The sequence below is a fragment of the Rhinolophus sinicus genome, chromosome 1 (assembly GCF_057876585.1).
Source record: "Rhinolophus sinicus isolate RSI-liver-muscle chromosome 1, RSI-T2T, whole genome shotgun sequence".
Lineage (NCBI taxonomy): Eukaryota > Metazoa > Chordata > Mammalia > Chiroptera > Rhinolophidae > Rhinolophus > Rhinolophus sinicus.
The window spans coordinates 177911435-177929213 of NC_142501.1; the positions used below are offsets into that span (position 1 = coordinate 177911435).

The following is a 17779-nucleotide window of genomic DNA, read 5'->3' on the forward strand; positions in this document are numbered from 1 at the left end:
CACCCAGCTAGTGAGATGCAGGCCAAATACTAAAACCCAGCCAAGAATGATGTAATTATTCCAAAAAGGTATCAGAGGATGTTAGCAAAGTGTGGAATAAGCTCCTAGTCTATGAGAACAGCCAAGCCCTCCCACAAAGCTGGAACACTGGGCTAACCTGTGTACGATGACACGTATATCTTTGGCTCCCACATTTCCATCCATGCCAAAGGTGGCACAAGGCACACTAGCTGACATCCCTTCTAAAAGAGGCCAATAGTTCCAAAGTGCTTATGACCCTCTCAGATCCCAGGCAGTTTCCCACCTTGTTGTTACTGAACCACACACGATCACCTCACTAAACCTCAGGAAGCCCAGGCTGCTGGTGCCAGCCATCAGCCGAGCAGCAGCAGCTGCCCCAAAGACATCACCCGCAGATCTCACTTCCTGTTCTAGCAACCAAGCCTACATCCGCCCCATTCAGGGTCTGGCCCATCATTTCCAAAGCTTAGAGCTGCATAGGCCTCAGATATCCAAGAAACCATCTGTTACAAAACCCTCACTCCTCCAACTTCACCACAGCCTCTGCCACCGTCAGTGGTTACACAAGGAGGAACCAATAACAGCCCTCTGAAACCAAAACTTTGGAGTTCTCATGGGTGACCTTGGAGAGTACCCCACCCCCCAGTCCATGCTGACACTCTCCAGAGTCAGGGGAGCCAAAATCAAACACCCTGAAACAAACACTTCCATGCATTCTGTCTGGTGGCATTAGCTATGGTAGATGTTAGAAAAATGCAGGAAAAAATACATTCAATATTCTAAAGTCTTAGAATTTTGAACCATTTCTCCATTTCAATTTATACTTATTTATTCTTTAATGACATTTTTCAAAGCATAAGCCACAGTATTAAACGTAATGTAGAAACAATCACACTAATAATATACTGTATTTCAGACCTAAAGCAGCATAAACTTATTTTCCAATTAAGAGCAAAACCAGAATAAGATTGAGCCTTCTTTGAAAGCTGTTCCTATATTACTGTATTTAAATTCCACGTAAACCTCGAGCAATTACAGTTGTATAACAGTCATCATAACTAACATCGATTGAGCATTCACCAGGTGTCAAACTAGGATCTTTATATGTAAGATCTCACTAAAATTTTCTAACAGCTCTATTATCATCTCCCCCTTTTTTAAGTGAGAGGGGCATATGGAAGGTAACTTGCCTAGCGTCACATCAATAAAAAGGGGCAGGGTCAAGGTTCAAACCAAGGTCCATGTGACTCCAAAGCTGGTGTGTAACATTACCCGACACGCTGCCTTGGGGGGAGAGTCTTCAGTGTGTAGAAGCAAAAACTACAACTGCATTTTAATTTATTGAACCACGTCCCCTTGCATTTTAAGAGGTTCTGTATAAATGACTGCCCTGAAAATTTTACAGGCAAGAAAGGGAAATTAGCACTTATCTACCGAGTCTGTAGCACAGATGTCAAGCAGCTGTGCGGGAGCCAGGGGACAAGTGAACTGTGAGCCTGGCAAGGTCATATGTGCGTCTGTCTCAGACTTGAAATTTTTCAAAGAAAGGAGGAGCCGAGGAAATGGAAGGGAGAATCTCCTTCTAAATTCTGCAGAGTGTTAAAGAAACATGATCGGCCCCACACAGCTCTGATACAGTCTGTTAAAAATAAAGAATAAATAAAAAACTGTATCCCTTACTATCTTCCCTTCTACACCTAACAAGCACAGAAATCCATGAGCATACACATAAACCCTATTAGTATTAGCCTATTTAAACCTTCCATTTTTTAATTCTCTTTATTCTCTTTTGGAGAATTCATTCAGCCAGCACTTGGCTTCACTTATACTTCTTTTGCTATGTTTTACTGCAGGCATCAGTATGACTTCCTCTCAAGTGGCAGCTCTCAGACAGCTCAAGCAATATCAACAGTCACAAAGCAGCCACAGATTTACGGCTGAACAACTGAAATCTCGAAGATAAAACAATAAAGCCGTGGACGAGTGGGCATATTTACCAGTGACCATGCCGGCATCAGCTGCATAAGCTCGTGATGTTTACAACAGAAGCGAATGTCTTGCCATGCTCTACATTTTCTAATTCTTCACAGTCAACTTTCTTTCCATAGAGTTTCATTCACTAAGCACCTATTATGTGCCAGCCACTGTGTTAGATGCTGGGAATACTGCGGTGAGCAAAATAGGCTTATCGTCTAGTTGAATTTATTGTCTAGGCAGAAATTCATCCAATAGTGACACAAAGCAATGAGTGATTGGCAGAATATGAACTGCAGTGGCCAGAGTCATGGCAGGACAGGCATTTAGAAAGTTTCTCCCCCTCTTTGACCGAGTATTAGTTGAAAGGAGTACTGCAGAAACTGTAATCAAAGAAGGCATTATGCTTCCAGAAAAATCTCAAGGAAAAGTACTGCAAGCAACAGTAGATGTTGGATCAGGGTTTAAAGGAAAGGGTGGAGAGATTCAACCAGTTAGCATGAAAGATGGAGATAGAGTTCTTTTTCCAGAATATGGAGGCACTAAAGTAGTTCTAGATGACAAGGATTCTTTATTTAGAGATGGTGACATTTCTGGAAAGTATGTAGACTGAAGTAAATCACCATTAAAATGACATTATGTAAAGCTACCCATTCCACTGGTATTCTGAAATCTCATCATGTAAATAATTTCCATGTCTATCTTTTGATAAACTAATGATACCAAAAAAAAAAAAAAAAAAAAAACAGAATGAGTGATTTACAAAGGAGCTCCGTGAGGGAACACAGATTGATGAGCATTGTGGCAGTTTATAAACATGGCTGCAAGTTCTAATACTGTTCCCACTGAGGGGTAAGTTCTGTGTCCCCTCCTTGTGAATCTGGGTTGGCTATAACAGCTTCAACCATCAGATTAGGGTGGGAATGATGCCATGTGACTTCCAAAGCTACATCGTAAGAGCCATGGAGTTTCTTGCTTCTTTTTGTTTGCTGGAATACTCACTCTTAGAGATGAACTGCCCTGTAAGTCTGACTAGCTTGAGGCTACCCCCACTCTAAGCCTCCACCCTCCTATGAGCCTCATGAAGGAACCATGGGTAAGAACTCTGGTCCACAGTCCCAGATGAACTTGGTTTTGAGTCAGCCCAGTCCAGGCACCAGACAATGAGTGTAGATGCTCCCACACGATTCCAGCCCCCAAGCTGTTCCAATTGTCCCAACTGAGGCTCCACACATCATAGAGGAGACACAAGTCATCTTCCATGTGTCTGAATTCCTGCCCCCACAGAATCCAGGAGCATAAGAGAATGGATGTGTCTTAACATTAGGAAGTTGTGGAGTGCTTTTCTATATAGCAGTCGATAAGATATGATAAAAGAGGCTGTCTTATACTGGAAAGTCATACAAGCACTCTCCATGAAAGTAATTTTGGAGCTGAGACCTGAAGGGTGAAAGGCTTCCTACAAAAAAAATAAAAGTTGGTTGCAGGCACAGGCCCTGTGGTCAGCAAAAGCGTGACTGGTACCGGAAGCAAGTCAGCTGGCCAGAGAACAGAATGAGAGAAGAATAGAAAGACTGGCGAGGGCAGTAGGCTGGGGCCAGACCATGTTCAGGGCTTTGGTCTGTAACTGAGAACAGTTAGAAGTTCTTGGAGGGTTGTTTTATGACTTGGGGATTTTTTTTTTAATTGAGATAAAATTCACACATCATAAAAGTCATTGTTACGGGTTGAATTATATACTTCAAAAATTCATGTGACATCAAAACCAGGACCTCAAAATGTAAGCTTATTTGGAAAGTGGGTTATTGCAGGTGTAATTAGTTAAAATGAAGTAATTAAGGTAGGCTCTAATCAAATAGGACTGTGTCCATATAAAAAAGGGAAATCTGGACACAGACATGCACGATGTCATGTGAAGATAAAGGCAGAGATTGGGGGGATGGGTCTATGAGCTAAGGAATGCCAAAGATTGCCAGCAAACCACCAGAAGCTAGGGGAGGCATAGAACAGAATCTCCCTCACTGCCCTCAGAGGAAACCTGCTCTGCCAACACCTTGATCTCAGATTTGTGGCCTCCAGAGCTGTGAGATAAAAATTACCTGCTTTTTATATCACTCAATTTGTGGTACCAGCAACCCTGGGAAACTAATAGTTACCATTTTTAAACATACAGTTCAGTGATTTTTAGTATCTTCAAAATACAGAACAGTAATAACCACTATCTAATTCTAGAACACTTTCATATACCACAAGGAAATACCATTCCCTTTCCGCCCCCCTCTCCCCTAGCCCTGGCAACCATTAATCTGCTTTCTGTTGCTATGGATTTGCCTGTTCTGGACATGGCATATAAATGGCATACAATACGTGGCCTTTTGTGTCCTGCTTCCTTCACTTTGCATAATATTTTCAAGGTACATCCATGTTGTAGCATGTTTCAGTACTTCATTTCTCTACATAGCTGAATATTCCATTGTATGTATATGCCACATTTTACTTATCCATTCATCAACAGATGGACATGTGAGTTGTTTCCAAATTTTGGCTCTTATGAATAATGTTGCTATTGAACATTCCTGTACACATTTCATATAGACACCTGTTTTCAATTCTCTTGGGCAAGTACCTAGGGATAGAATTGCTGGGCCATGTGGTTAACTCTATATTTAACTTTCTGAGGAACCACCAAAGTGTTTCTCACAGCGGCTGCACCATTTTCATTCCCCCCAGCCATGTCTGAGGATTCCCTGGGAAGTTTCAAGCAAATGGGGAAACATCAGAATTGTGCTTTAAAAAAAAGAATAGGAACCAGCTTTTGTGAAAGAACGTAAGTTAGTTTTGTACCAATGGTTTGACATGCCTTTTAAAACATTCAAGTGGAAATGTCAGGTAGGAGAGGCTTGGAAAAGAGGTCAATAGGCTCAGGATTAAAATTTGAGACTCAGCAACCATGGGTATGGATGAGATTCCGTAAGAGAAAGCATAGAGTATAAAAAAAGACAGCTTGGTCAGAACTTCTAGGAGTTCCAAATGAATGGTGGAGTAGAGGAAAATGAGTCTGTACAAAGGAACCTGATAAATAGAATATACCAAAATTACAAAATTGGTAGAATAAGAAAGAGAAAGGTAACTGAGCAAAGACAAAAGAGATTCACCAAAATGTAATAAGAAAAAATCTAAAAAGGGTCTAAATTCTGACACATTAACAAAGAAGTATACGCACCATTTTATTTTTCTATATATTTCCTAGTGTTTTTTTTCTGGTTTTTTTTTTTTTTTGGAAGGGAGTGAAGAATGGTTTTAGTTCCCTCCGTCTTATGTGTAAGAGGTAAACTACTTGATCTTTTATCAGAACTGGTGAATAAATGCTTTTCAGTCTGGACATCAAACCTATCTGACTTTAAAAAGGCCTCCCATAAAGGGGCTGTGTGGACGAATCTGGTTATGTACTTAACAAGTTCCTATTGTTTCATCAAAGTGTCTGAAAGCTCAGGAAGACAGTTGGACACCACTTCAAAGTATCACTAAGAAATCAACAGCAATCAGCAATTAAAGCATTCCCCTACACACCCTCCCCACTGACAAGCAGCTATTTAATTACAGAGGGAAATCAAAGATGAGAATCCTAAAAATAAACCTATAAACCACATCCCTTGTCCCATGTCAAAATTATAGTTTAGATTACTTTGTTCCTCAAAAGCCATAGTTTCAGAAGATTAGAAAACTTTCTTTACATATCAATCAAGAGTGTAGATAATCCTTTCAGGCCTACATTGCAAGGAATTGAATTTTAACTTTGTAATTATGTGAACAAAGGACTTTTGCGGTTAAATACACATTGCCTTTAGAAGAGCCTAAGAACCAGTCTGGCTCAGGCCTTGGTCTTCTCCTGGAGACAGATCTGTGCCCCTGCCCTTTGTTAGCAGACTCCTTTGATGACCGACCATAGTAACACAAAATCAGGAAATGTAAAATTGCATTACACTCAATTACTTTATTTGAATAAAACACAGACACAAAATACCACATTCACTCTATGTTCACATCCTTTGAAAGCTTTTATATTACCAATTGACAGAAGAGGTGTCCTCCCAGAGTAAGTTTGGAAATAAGATATTGAAGGTAAGTCTATGTCAGGCAGAAATCCAATTGACATTAGGACCCTAAAAGATATCTTCTTTTGCTTTATATGAAAGTTATGAAATTGACTCCAATTATATTAGCAAACTGAATCTCACTGGAAAAAGGAATAAAATCATTGTATTAGCCGCACACAGTCAGCCACATATGCTGGTATTTGTGCCCGGTATATGACATCTACGTTATTCCAAAGGTATTATCAACCATGTTTGACAGACAAAGGTTGTGGGGTGCAGAAGTTCCAAATCTTGGCTCTATGACACAGAATTGAAACACAAACCTTTTTTTGTTTGTTTTAAACCACAATGCTAGGACTGCCTCTACCACACTACGCCTTCCCCGACCTGTTGTAGGAATTCTTGCTAACTACAGATACAACTGTTGGATAGCAATGAGAAAATAAAGTAAAAAATGAAAGACGGTGATCTACCAGAGGAAAGAAATAATTACTTAATATTTACTTAATAAGTAATATTTTATGACTAAGTTCTACAAGAAATTGTTATTTGAGTTAATTTAGTTTTTTGCTGTTGATGGGGAGGTATAAAAATTTTAGATATGGGGAGTAAGACTGTTTTTTCAGATATAGGGAGTAATAAAACAGCAGATGTCAAATAAAACACAATTCCCCACAGCGCATAAGGGGGAGTCCTCTCAAAGCCCCTGGTTCAGAGAATCAGTTCGATGATAATACTTGGAGAGACTATAAGAGCAGTAACTAATGCTAATTAGAAGTTAATGGGGTAGAGCCAAACACATTAACTTATTCATTAATTCTCACCACAAGACCCTGAAGCAAGTATGAGCATCCCTTTTTTATGGAGAAAAAAAAACAATGTTACATAAGTGATGGCAACCAACTTCCAGAAAATGTTGGTCCTAAATACAAAGGACAAACACTACACTGAAGACTTTAAATTCCTCAGATACACCGAGGCATAAATGAACATATTTTTTAGCCACAACCAATAACGACACTCATCCCAAAACAACAATCATTGAAAATTTATACTCCAGAAGGCAAAACATGATTTGAAAGCACTGAAATTAATCATAACAATAATAATAATAACAGAAGGGGGCGGAGGAGAAAAAGCTAATTAATTGTCGAGTGCTTACAATACGCCAGACCCCATTCTAAGCATGCATGAGCATTTTAACGCTCAATCCTCACAATGAGCTTGTGAGCTAAGTAAGTAAAGACTTACTAGGTCCCTCCTGTGTGGAAACTGAGGCATGTGAGGTGCCCGGAGTCACACTGAGAGTTCAGAGCAGGATTCGGAGTCAGTCTGGCTGCAATGGCCATGCTCTTGATCAGAACATTATGCGGTTAAACAAGGCACAACTTGTTTTCATGTTCAACCCAAGATTACCCATGCAAGATTAAACTTACTTCATACCAAGGAGAAGAAACAAAAGTCCCTTAAGGATCTGCACTTTACACTGTTTCCAAGGCTCCTGCTGAGACACACCCCGTGGACCTCTAGTGCAATAAAAGGCAAGCCAGATCTGGTCCACTCCAGCTCTAAAATATTCACTTGTACCTAAAATACTGATTTGTATCTAAAACACTCATTTGTGTCTTTAATGGCTTCATCTAATCTACTCCCTGAATCCAATTTCCTCTTGAATACATTTAATAGCATCTTTGTGAATGAATCCTACTAGAAGCATTTATTCAGTCCTTCTGAAATCACACATTTAGAGGCAGGAAAACAGCATGTCAGAGTATTATGTTCATTTCATAAAATACACATCTTCTCTTTAAAAAATAGCTTTGCCTAGTTGGAGATCTAGGTACAAGATAAGTTGTAAAAGGAAATTTATACAACCACAGACATCTTTTTTAAAATTAATATGTTTATAAGAAATAAAGCACTAAGAGTAGCAACACTTCATATCTAAGTATCGCTAAAGGATTTCCCATACACCAATTATTCACTCATTCCAAAATCACTTGTTACTGTATTTATCAGCTTGTGGTTCAAGGACCATCCACATGAGAATCACCTGGGGGTGGCTGTTAACAATACAGGTGAGACCTAATGAATCCTCATTTCTAGCGAAGAAATCTGCATCCCTTACAAATAGCCCAGGTAAGTCTTGTGTAATGTATCATAAAGGCTGGAAAACACTGAGCCCCTTCAATGTGCCATATAGGACAAACTGTGCAAAGAGCTTATCACAGCCCCTTCATCAGTCTCCCTGCTTCTACTTCTCCATGTACTTACACACCTGCTATTCTCTACACAACAGAGGGTTTCTTTTTCAAGCACAAGTCAGACCATATCAATTCTCTATTCAAAACTCTCCAAGGGCTTCTCATGCCCCTCCATGGTCACAAGCCCGGAATCATCTCACCCTTCACTTTTCCTACCCCTCTCGCTCCCATCTGCTCCAATTCCATGCTGCCTTCTCCCACACCTGGCCGCCTAAGACAGAACCTCAGCTCCCTAGAGGCTCCCGCTGCCCCAATTGCTGTCCTGCAGATACCTGCATGGCCTGTTACCACACTTCCTTGGGAGTCTTGCTCCATAATCACCTTTATGGGAGGTCTTCCCTGACTGACCTATCAAGAATACTCCCCCTCTCCTTTCTGCCTGATTTTATCCTCTTCAGCACCTATCGCTATCTGACATACTTGCTAGTTCACTTACTTATCTTATTAGTGATCTGTTACCTCACTAAAATGTATTCTTCATCAAAGCAGGGAATTTTTTTGTCAATCTGCTTTGTTTTTGTTTTTTTTAACTTTTTTAAATTTTATTTTAAGTGTTTTTCCAGGACCCATCAGCTCCAAGTCAAGTAGTTGTTTCAATCTAGTGGTGGAGGGCGCAGCTCCCAGTGGCCCACGTGGGGATCAAACCAGCAACCTTGTCGTTAAGAGCATCACGTTCTAACCAACTGAGCTAACCGGCCGCCCCTGTTTTGTTCTTAAATGTATCCCACTTGGCACCCAGAAGTCAACAAGTATTCACTGAATGAATAAGTGAATGAATGAATATAAATATTCATTATTTATGTTGAATATCTGTATATATGTATATACAATATTGTATATGTATATACAATATTGTATATGTATATACAATATTGTATATATTCAATATATTGAATTATTTGTATTAATAGAGTGATGTAGAAATTTGTAGGAGAGTGCAACCAATTCCCAGCTCTCCTCATAGAAGGTAACACAAGCTGGGTTTTGAAGAACAAATAGAGAACAGCCTCTAAGAAAAAGGATGTTCTACATAAAAGCTGGCTTATAATCTTCAAAAATGTTAATGTCATGAAAGACAAGGAAAGAAAGAGCAACTCTTCCAGATTGAAGGAGCCTAAAAAGACGTGACAACTGGGTGTGATGCATGCTTCTGAACTGGATCCTTCTGCATTATTGGGACAACTGGAGAAACCTGAATGGAGTCTTTCAGTAAAGGTATATAGTTCTTTTGAATATGCTTACAACTTTCCTGTAAGTTTGAAATTGTTTCAAAAGAAGGGGGAAAAAAGCGGGGGCTAGGAAAACATAAAAGAAACCAGAATTATATGAGAATATCATGCATTAAATAATCTGTAAGTGAAATGCTCAATGAATAAGATAAGGAGGAAAAGGACTATTTCTTTCAAATATTTCTCTCCTCTTGCTCCCCCATTCCTCCAAGAACAACTTGGGGCCTATATCATCTTGGCTTGGAATCAGCCCAAATAAGGTCATTTTTCATTAAGTGTAACACAAATAAGCCCCCCAGATTATGGTGGAAACAGTGTAGCAGAACATCTACCTGTACAAATTCTGCAATAAATGACATCTCTATTCTCTCTACAGAGTAGAAGCTAGATCCTCATGTAACTGATATAACTCAAAACATACTTTTTACATAAAAATAATGATGAGGTTGAAAATAGAAAAAGTAAATCTTTGTACTGGATTTCTGTTGTGAGCCAAAGAGAATGATTAAATATAAACAAGAAAAGAAAGGAAGGAAGGAAGGAAGGAAGGAAGGAAGGAAGGAAGGAAGGAAGGAAGGAAGGAAGGAAGGAAGACAGCAATAGCACTGAGATATAAAAAAAACAGATTGACATAGATTTTTTTTTAAACTGGAAGCTATAGGCAACATGCCTAGAATTTAGATGCCAGTATTAAGAGCTGGACCCTCCTCCAGGAATCTGCAACTCCTCTGACAGGTCCAATCTCATTACAACAAATATCACAGCCATAAGAATCTCTGAGAAACCCAAAGTGTGCCTAGCTAATGACCTCCTCAGCTCAAGCAGCATACAATATCTAACAGCGCCCTCCATTTTAGACACAGAAGTACAAACATACAAAACTAATACACTGAGTGATTACTCACTGTATCCAAGGACTCATCCAAAGTCCCCTGAAAGTCCCCTGATTTTCCATAATAAGAAAGAAGGCGGGGGGCAGGGGGGATTAGCTTACATACAACTTTTCAGGGATAGATCTACGAGAACTGTACAACCAAAATGTCAACAGGCAAAGGAGAGCAGGAGTTAATGCCCCAGCAGGGGGGTCAATGGATAGACACAGAGCTCCTTCTAAGTCCACTACTCTTCTGTGTGTGTGTTTGGGGGCGGGGGGGGTCTGCCACACTTTCTGGTATTGGTTTGTTTTAACTTGAATTGTCCTCCAAAGCACCAAGCTGAGAAATTCCTCATTTAAAATATATGGAGTCCCAACTTCTGGAAAATGGTTAGATCCGGCAACATAGGTACATATTCTCTGGCCAACCATCAGGGGAAGGAAAGCAGCTCCCCCTACACAGGGCAGAAGCATGGCTGACCCTTTAGCACACTCCCTATCGCTCCCTATCACAGTCACACCTCTGACTCTCAGTGGCTTCGTTTTTCTGCCTGGTCCCTCCAAGCATAGGAATCTACAACCCCAACTTTAAAAAACAACAACAAAACACACAACTTGCTAGGATACCAAAACTGAGATGTTATCTTATACATTCTGCTCTGACAAGACTTCAGAGAGAAAGCATAAGTTGATATAATTATGCATAAATTACATTCACATTTTTTCAAAGCCATTCTCACAAGCATCAGTGGCAAGGAGGCAACGTTTGTCATTTTTTAACTGAAACCACTTTGCTTGGAAAACAGGAATGCTTTGAAAGTCTCCTAACTGATCAAAATGTGAAGTTATTTGTTTTAGATGGCCTCTAAATGAGTTCAAAACTAACCATCATAGTTATGTATAATTTACCACAATTTAAAAAACAAAAGAAAACTACTATAAACACACATACTGTAATGGAAACAAATAATAGAACTGCCCTACCCTGTCAGAAGAATGACTATTGAAACTTCTTTCTGAATATTTCGAAATCTCCCAGTTGCATACTGTACTGTATGTAACTGGAATACCTTCAGTCGCAGGGGGATTGTTTGTGGGCACGTGACCAAGCCCGGGGGCCAGGCACACACCTGTCTGGGCCTCAGCGTGTTCCTCATCCGTGCAGTGTGATGAAGAATGGTGCAGACACCTCAGACATGATCACTGGGAGGACTGAATCAGTTAACACACACAAGCTGCGCGTACAACAGTGTCCAGCACATTATAAGTGCCACGTAAGAATTAAAAAGCAGCAATTGCTGTTGCCCAGCCTTGTATGACGTGATGTACCGACCTAAATTGCCAATAGGTTACGTGTTTCTGTGGGAAGCATGCTCATCTCTGTTCTGCACGCAGAGTGAAACACTGTCTTACAGTTTTCTACCCAAAAGCACATTCCATTATTATCAATTTTAGTTGCTGCCAAATCTCAGAACTCATTAATAAAAGTGGTGATTTCTCAAATGGTTTACGGTCAACCACTCCAAGTACTCAATAGAAAAGAATTAGCTCTAAGTCAGTATCCAAGAGATAGAGATTTATCAAAATACTTATCAAGTTTAAAGAATAAAATCTTCAGTGCAGTAAAAAATGCAACACTCAAAAAAACCCAATGCAGGAAAAGATAAGCATTGTTCCAAAAGGTAGAGCCTTTTAGTGAATGAATGAACAACAAATCGGTGATATGCTGCTGACCACAAACTTGTGCTTTCATTAAAAAAAAAAAAAAAAAAAACCACTCTGCTTATACTTTAGTGTTACTGATGAATTGCCTTGTCATACTTACAGAGCCAGGTAATAATGACATATAAATATACTCAACTAGCCTTCCCTAAATGCTTGCTATATGCACTGACTGCATTTGCACTTGATGTGGAAAGGATGGTCCCTGCCCTCACTGAATTTGAAATCTAGTTGGGGAACAAAACTAACAGAGATAAACTTAGTGGTAACCTCTGAGTATCAATTATACAAGTTCAATGAAAGGCACACCGGGTTAGGCTGCAAGCACACTCAGGGTCAATAGGGACTGGATAGACAAAGGAGTAGGACCCAGAGAAACAACACTGTAGGGATCATAATCTACTAGGCTGCGTGTGTAACATAAGGCTCAGCTCTGCATCCCAGCAAGTTGGATGGGTGGTTGTTGTGGTGGGAGAAAAATACAACAGGTGTTGCTCTGCTCAGCAAATCCCGAAACCTCCTCAAAACGCACGGCAACATGGCCTGTCCTAAAGCATCCTGTGACCACTCCACCCTCAGGCTTACACAGCACTTCCCTTTTATAAGCATATGTCTTTCTTCTTTGGGACTGAGAGATCCCAAAATCCACGAATGATCTGAAACCATTTTGTACTGTGGTCCCAGGTCAAAACACTCAGCAAACATCCCCGGATTAAATGAGCCATGGGGAGGATCCCTGAGCCAAAGAAAGGGCTCGATAAATACAGCCAGAGAACTGAGTCTGTGTGCACAACTAGAAAAGGTGGAACCCCTGAATCCAAAACCCAGCTCCCCAACGCATCACGTTCCCAGCAGGAGGAGAGCCTCGGTCCTCAAGGAATTTAGCGTCCACTTAGATTACACAGCGTTCTGAGAAAGCATTTGAAGTGCTCTTTTGAGATAGTCACTTATTTATTACTGGCAATGTGAAGACATCCTCCCCTTAAAGTGAGGTGTAGTGATTTTTACAGGCTAAGGACTTCAGGATGACATTCCAATGGTGCTTGGCACCAAAGTGAACCAGAGTTCACTGGGTCACACCAACGAAGGGAATTAACCCACTCAGAAAAAAACGCAAGACGCTCCCTCTTTTGCTCACTGGCTGAGAAATTGCCATCTGGAAGGCTTAGCAGATGAAAGGCATTATCATGGTTTTGCTGGAATATTTCTGGTAGGCAGAGCATACAAGATGCCAGAACTTAAAAAAAAATAAAAATAAAAAAATCACATAATTCTCATTACCTCATTTCACCTTCCTTTCCAGCCAATCCAAATTCGGCCTGTTGTAGATACTGAACTATCAAATAGAGAAACCTTGCAAATGCTTTGCTGAATCGTTCGACAAGCAAAATCTGCACGAGGCCAGCACATCCCCCATGTCCTAATGCTCTGGTCTGAGCCAACTGGGCACCCCTCTCACACAACCTTCAAACCAAAAGACGGCAGAAAAGCAAGGAAGGCTGTATCCCATTTCCCCGAGCCCATCCCCAGACTCCCATTAGGGCCCCTTCATAGGGCGTGTGGCCTTAAAGTACATTTTCCATCCCTGCCTCCAGGTGGGTGTGCCTGTATCTACGAAATGAACACACCCACACTGGGGCAAAGGCAGCACTCTGTGTTTGTTGCTTATTTTGTTTTTTGCCAGCTCTCATGGCTGCAAGGCCCGCATGAAGGAATCCACCACTTCGAGTCTCAGCAGAACCACTGCACAGAAGCTGGGCCTGAGAAGGCCTTTATACTGTTGTTGTTTTGCGACCTCGGGCTATGGATTCTGATAAAAATTGTCTTCAGAGGAGGGTGACAAAAAGCCCTTTAACCCCTGGAGGGACCCAGCAATTTGAAAGTGTCTGGCAAAGCATGTACTTGCTCCATTCTTCAGAGCCTTCCCTGAGGCAGGCACAAGTAGACTCCACGTCAGAGAAGGAAACAGTCTCTGGAGGCCTGGCCCAGAACAGACCGTAGAGGCCAAAGCCCCATGCAGCCTTTTAGATTTTATTTTTTCCTTAACGCAACAATATCACTTGACACTGTCCACACACCTTGGAGTCTACAGGTGGGCAGGAAAATTGAAACAGATGATCTATGCGCTTCCACAAGATGCCGCCCCCCCCCAAAAAAAAGAAAAGAAAACACTGCTGACTGGAGACCAGCTCACCCCAGAATGAGGACAGCAAGGACTGTGTTTGCTGGCCAAACAAAAAGGGGTAGGTAGCATCCTCAACACCTTCCAATCAAAGTTTGTCAGCCTCTGACTGGAAGTACCTACCCTCTGCCACCCTGTGTGTATTTTCCATTTCTGTAACGGCCTTCATGCCTCCCACTCTCATATTCTAAAAGCCCATGTGCATAGGGAATGTTATTATCTCTTCAAAATGTTAAAAACATGCACGTCTGTATATGCTGTCAGAGTTTCAAAAACATAAATTATCTTCAGCCAGAATCAGAATTTAGCAACAGCCCCCTGCCACTCCCGCCCTGTGCTGGGCTCCTTGCTCTAGGAACCTGATAACAGAACCCTTTACCTGAGTGATTTCACATCCTGGAGATCCTTTATATAGGTGCACTACCGTGTTTCCCCAAAAATAAGACCTAGCCGGACAATCAGTTCTAATGCGTCTTTTGGAGGAAAAATTAATATAAGACCTGGTATTTATATTATATTATATTATATTAATTATAAGACTGGGTCTTATAGTAAAATAAGACTGGGTCTTATATTAATTTTTGCTCCAAAAGAGGCATTAGAGTTGATTGTCTGGCTAGGTCTTATTTTCAGGGAAACATGGTATATACACTGTCATGCAAAATGAATAATTTTCAAAGTGAAAGAGGACAATTATTCATCATTACATGGAGACTACAGGTGCCAACCAATTGTCACTGAAAACCAAGACCTATTGAGCACTTTAAAGGCCCTATCCTGGGGGTCTTTCAATGAGGTGACCATCAATGTTACATTAAATGAATAGCCCCACCCTCTGGAAGCTGACTGAGTAGTGTAGGATACAGACAATCAAATAATCACCCAAAAAGTAATAATGATCTAACTTAATTATGATGGGTGCTCGGAAGGGAAAGTCTTGGGTGGTATGACACAGCTTAACCTAATTTGGGGGGATCCCAAGTGTGCTGGGAATAACGTGTAAAGGCTCTGAAGTAGAAAGAATTCAGGAAGAAAAGAAAAGGTAAGAGAGATGGAGCGTAGGAGGCAGAAGAGATGGAGGTGGTAAGGATGCTAAGTGAGCACTGAAGGAGGAAAAGAAGACAGGGAGTATTTTAGGCTACACCAATGACAGCAGGAAGCCATGGAAGCCACTCTTAGCATGGGAATATCCTGATCAGACAGAAGTAGGACAAGAGGATTCTGGCACAGGGTGAAAAGTGGACCATAGGGAGGAAAGCAGGAGGCAGAGAAACAGCAGGAGGCCAGTGCAGTCAGGAGGATGTAGGCTCAGATCAGGGCAACTGTTGTGCAGATGGACTAATGACAGCAGGTGTGAAAGAGATTAAGCGGTGACATCCAAATACCTTGGTGATGGGTGAGAAGGTTGCCAGGTTCTGGCTAAGCCAGAAAAAAAGGGCCTGAACATAGACAGCAAAGCCAGTTCCTTACACAACCCTAAGCTGCCCTAGGGTTGCCTTGCAATATTTACACAGCCTCAAAAAATCCATCACATAATGTTAAAATGAAATACAAATGTTAAAACTACCCAACCACATTTTTTCCTCACCCACAAATCAATGAACCTTTCAACAATCTAAACAAGACAGATTCACCCAAACAACTCAATATTCTGTGTTTGCTGTGACCTCTTTAATTACGTCACCCAATAATACAATTGAAGTTATTAGAATTCTGAATGACACAGAAAGTTTGCCTTTTATTTTTAGAGATGTTCAAATCTCAAATCCTTTCTAGGTTGGCAACTCTGTAAAATCATACGTGGTTCCTATTTATTTCTCCACTTCAATGAACAATTTTGTTTATAAACAGAATTAAAAATATTTGGTAGTCACCCTTTGCGAGAATCTGATAAATGGAAAGGAATCATTTAGGTTACAATGGCTACACTACCCTGTACCAGTACCCCTAAAAGATTGGATTTTCATGAAATATATCACAAATAGACCAGTGTCCAGCCTCTTCAATAATGTCAAGCCAAAAAATCCTGTGCAATTAAATACATATGATCACAGTAAAAATTAATAACAACTTACATTCGGCTCATACCCTCCAGTTTGCAAAATTTTGACTTTTTCAGTGAACTCGATAGCACAAACAGGCAAATACACACTCCAGTATCAAGATTTGTCACCAGGGCTCAATTGGTAGGGAGTGACAGAGCTCATCTGTAATGCCATCTCTATGACAGATAAGTACAAAGCACTTTTTCCTTACCATAAGCCAACAAAGGAAAACTGTCTGGGACAAAAGTCTGGATTACAGGTATGTAAAGTTTACAGGTATATACAAGAGTGTCATGTCCCAGAGTTTCTAGAGAAGTTTTCATATGAAATATTCAAATACTACCAACTGACACACATATATATGTATGTTCCCCTTTTTTGAGTAATTGTATTTGCAATAAAACAAATCCATTAAATGTGGCTTGATTTATATGTTACTATAAAATATTTGATATAAAAGAAGCCCATAAATAAGGGGGAAAATCCTTTGTTAGGTTCTTTGTCCCAATTTGAATTTTTGAAAATATATAGTCACCACCACTTTATCTTACCAGACATACCCTAACTCATTCAAAAAAGGGTCCTAGAAAGTATCCAGGAAACGCAAAGGAGGAATCAGTGGCTCTGAGAGGAAAGATACCATCCAGGGCACACAAAATGGTGTCAGAGATATCATTCTCTATAGATGAAGACCAGAATAGAGGTGGTGAGAATTAGGTGAAGAGAATTAAAGGGATTATAAACCCAACTGGAGGGGCGGGTGGGAGAAGAGACAAAAGATGCCCGTTCTTTGGAAAGCCTTCTAGGGTTGAACTAAAATGGATCACAGAAGTGAGTAAGATATGCTACATCCTCCACAGCCAGGTTTGCTAACATTTCAGAGAGAAAGATGAAAGAGAAGGACAGAGAAGCAAAAGCAGAGAGAAAGCCACATATAACAGGCATTTTTTTCTATCCCCCAAATCTCTGTCAGCCCCCGCTCCTGTACTAGCACATCTTTCCACATGAGATAAGGGGAAAAAAATTAGTTCATGCTTTACAGTTAACTAAGCGCTCTCACAATTTCTTATTTAGTCATTCATGCATTCAAAACAATTTATGGAATGCCTCCTAGGAGCTGGGACCTGCCAAGACCTGGGATGAAATGCCATGAAGGTTCTGTCCCCCAGGACCAAGGGTCCTTATGACTTTGATTAAATTTACTTTTAAACCCTAGCTCTAGAAATCATAGCCACCACCCCCCATTTCCCCCTCAGAGACCTAGCCTTTCCCCCAGATAGTCAGCAACCCAAGGTAGCAGAAAACAGTAGCCAAGACCTAACCAATGGTCACAAGGTCCACACCTCTCTGGCAGGCTAAAGATCACATGCT

At 40.7% G+C, this 17779-nt stretch overlaps 1 protein-coding gene and 1 pseudogene across 2 annotated transcripts in view; one reads left to right on the top strand and one right to left on the bottom strand.

Moving 5' to 3' along the window:
* Window positions 1-17779, bottom strand: part of TSPAN5 (tetraspanin 5) — a 166523-nt gene that overhangs the window by 126767 nt on the left and 21977 nt on the right. The gene's annotated exons all lie outside the window — the stretch shown is intronic.
* LOC109452289 (10 kDa heat shock protein, mitochondrial pseudogene) lies at window positions 2306-2608 on the top strand (annotated as a pseudogene).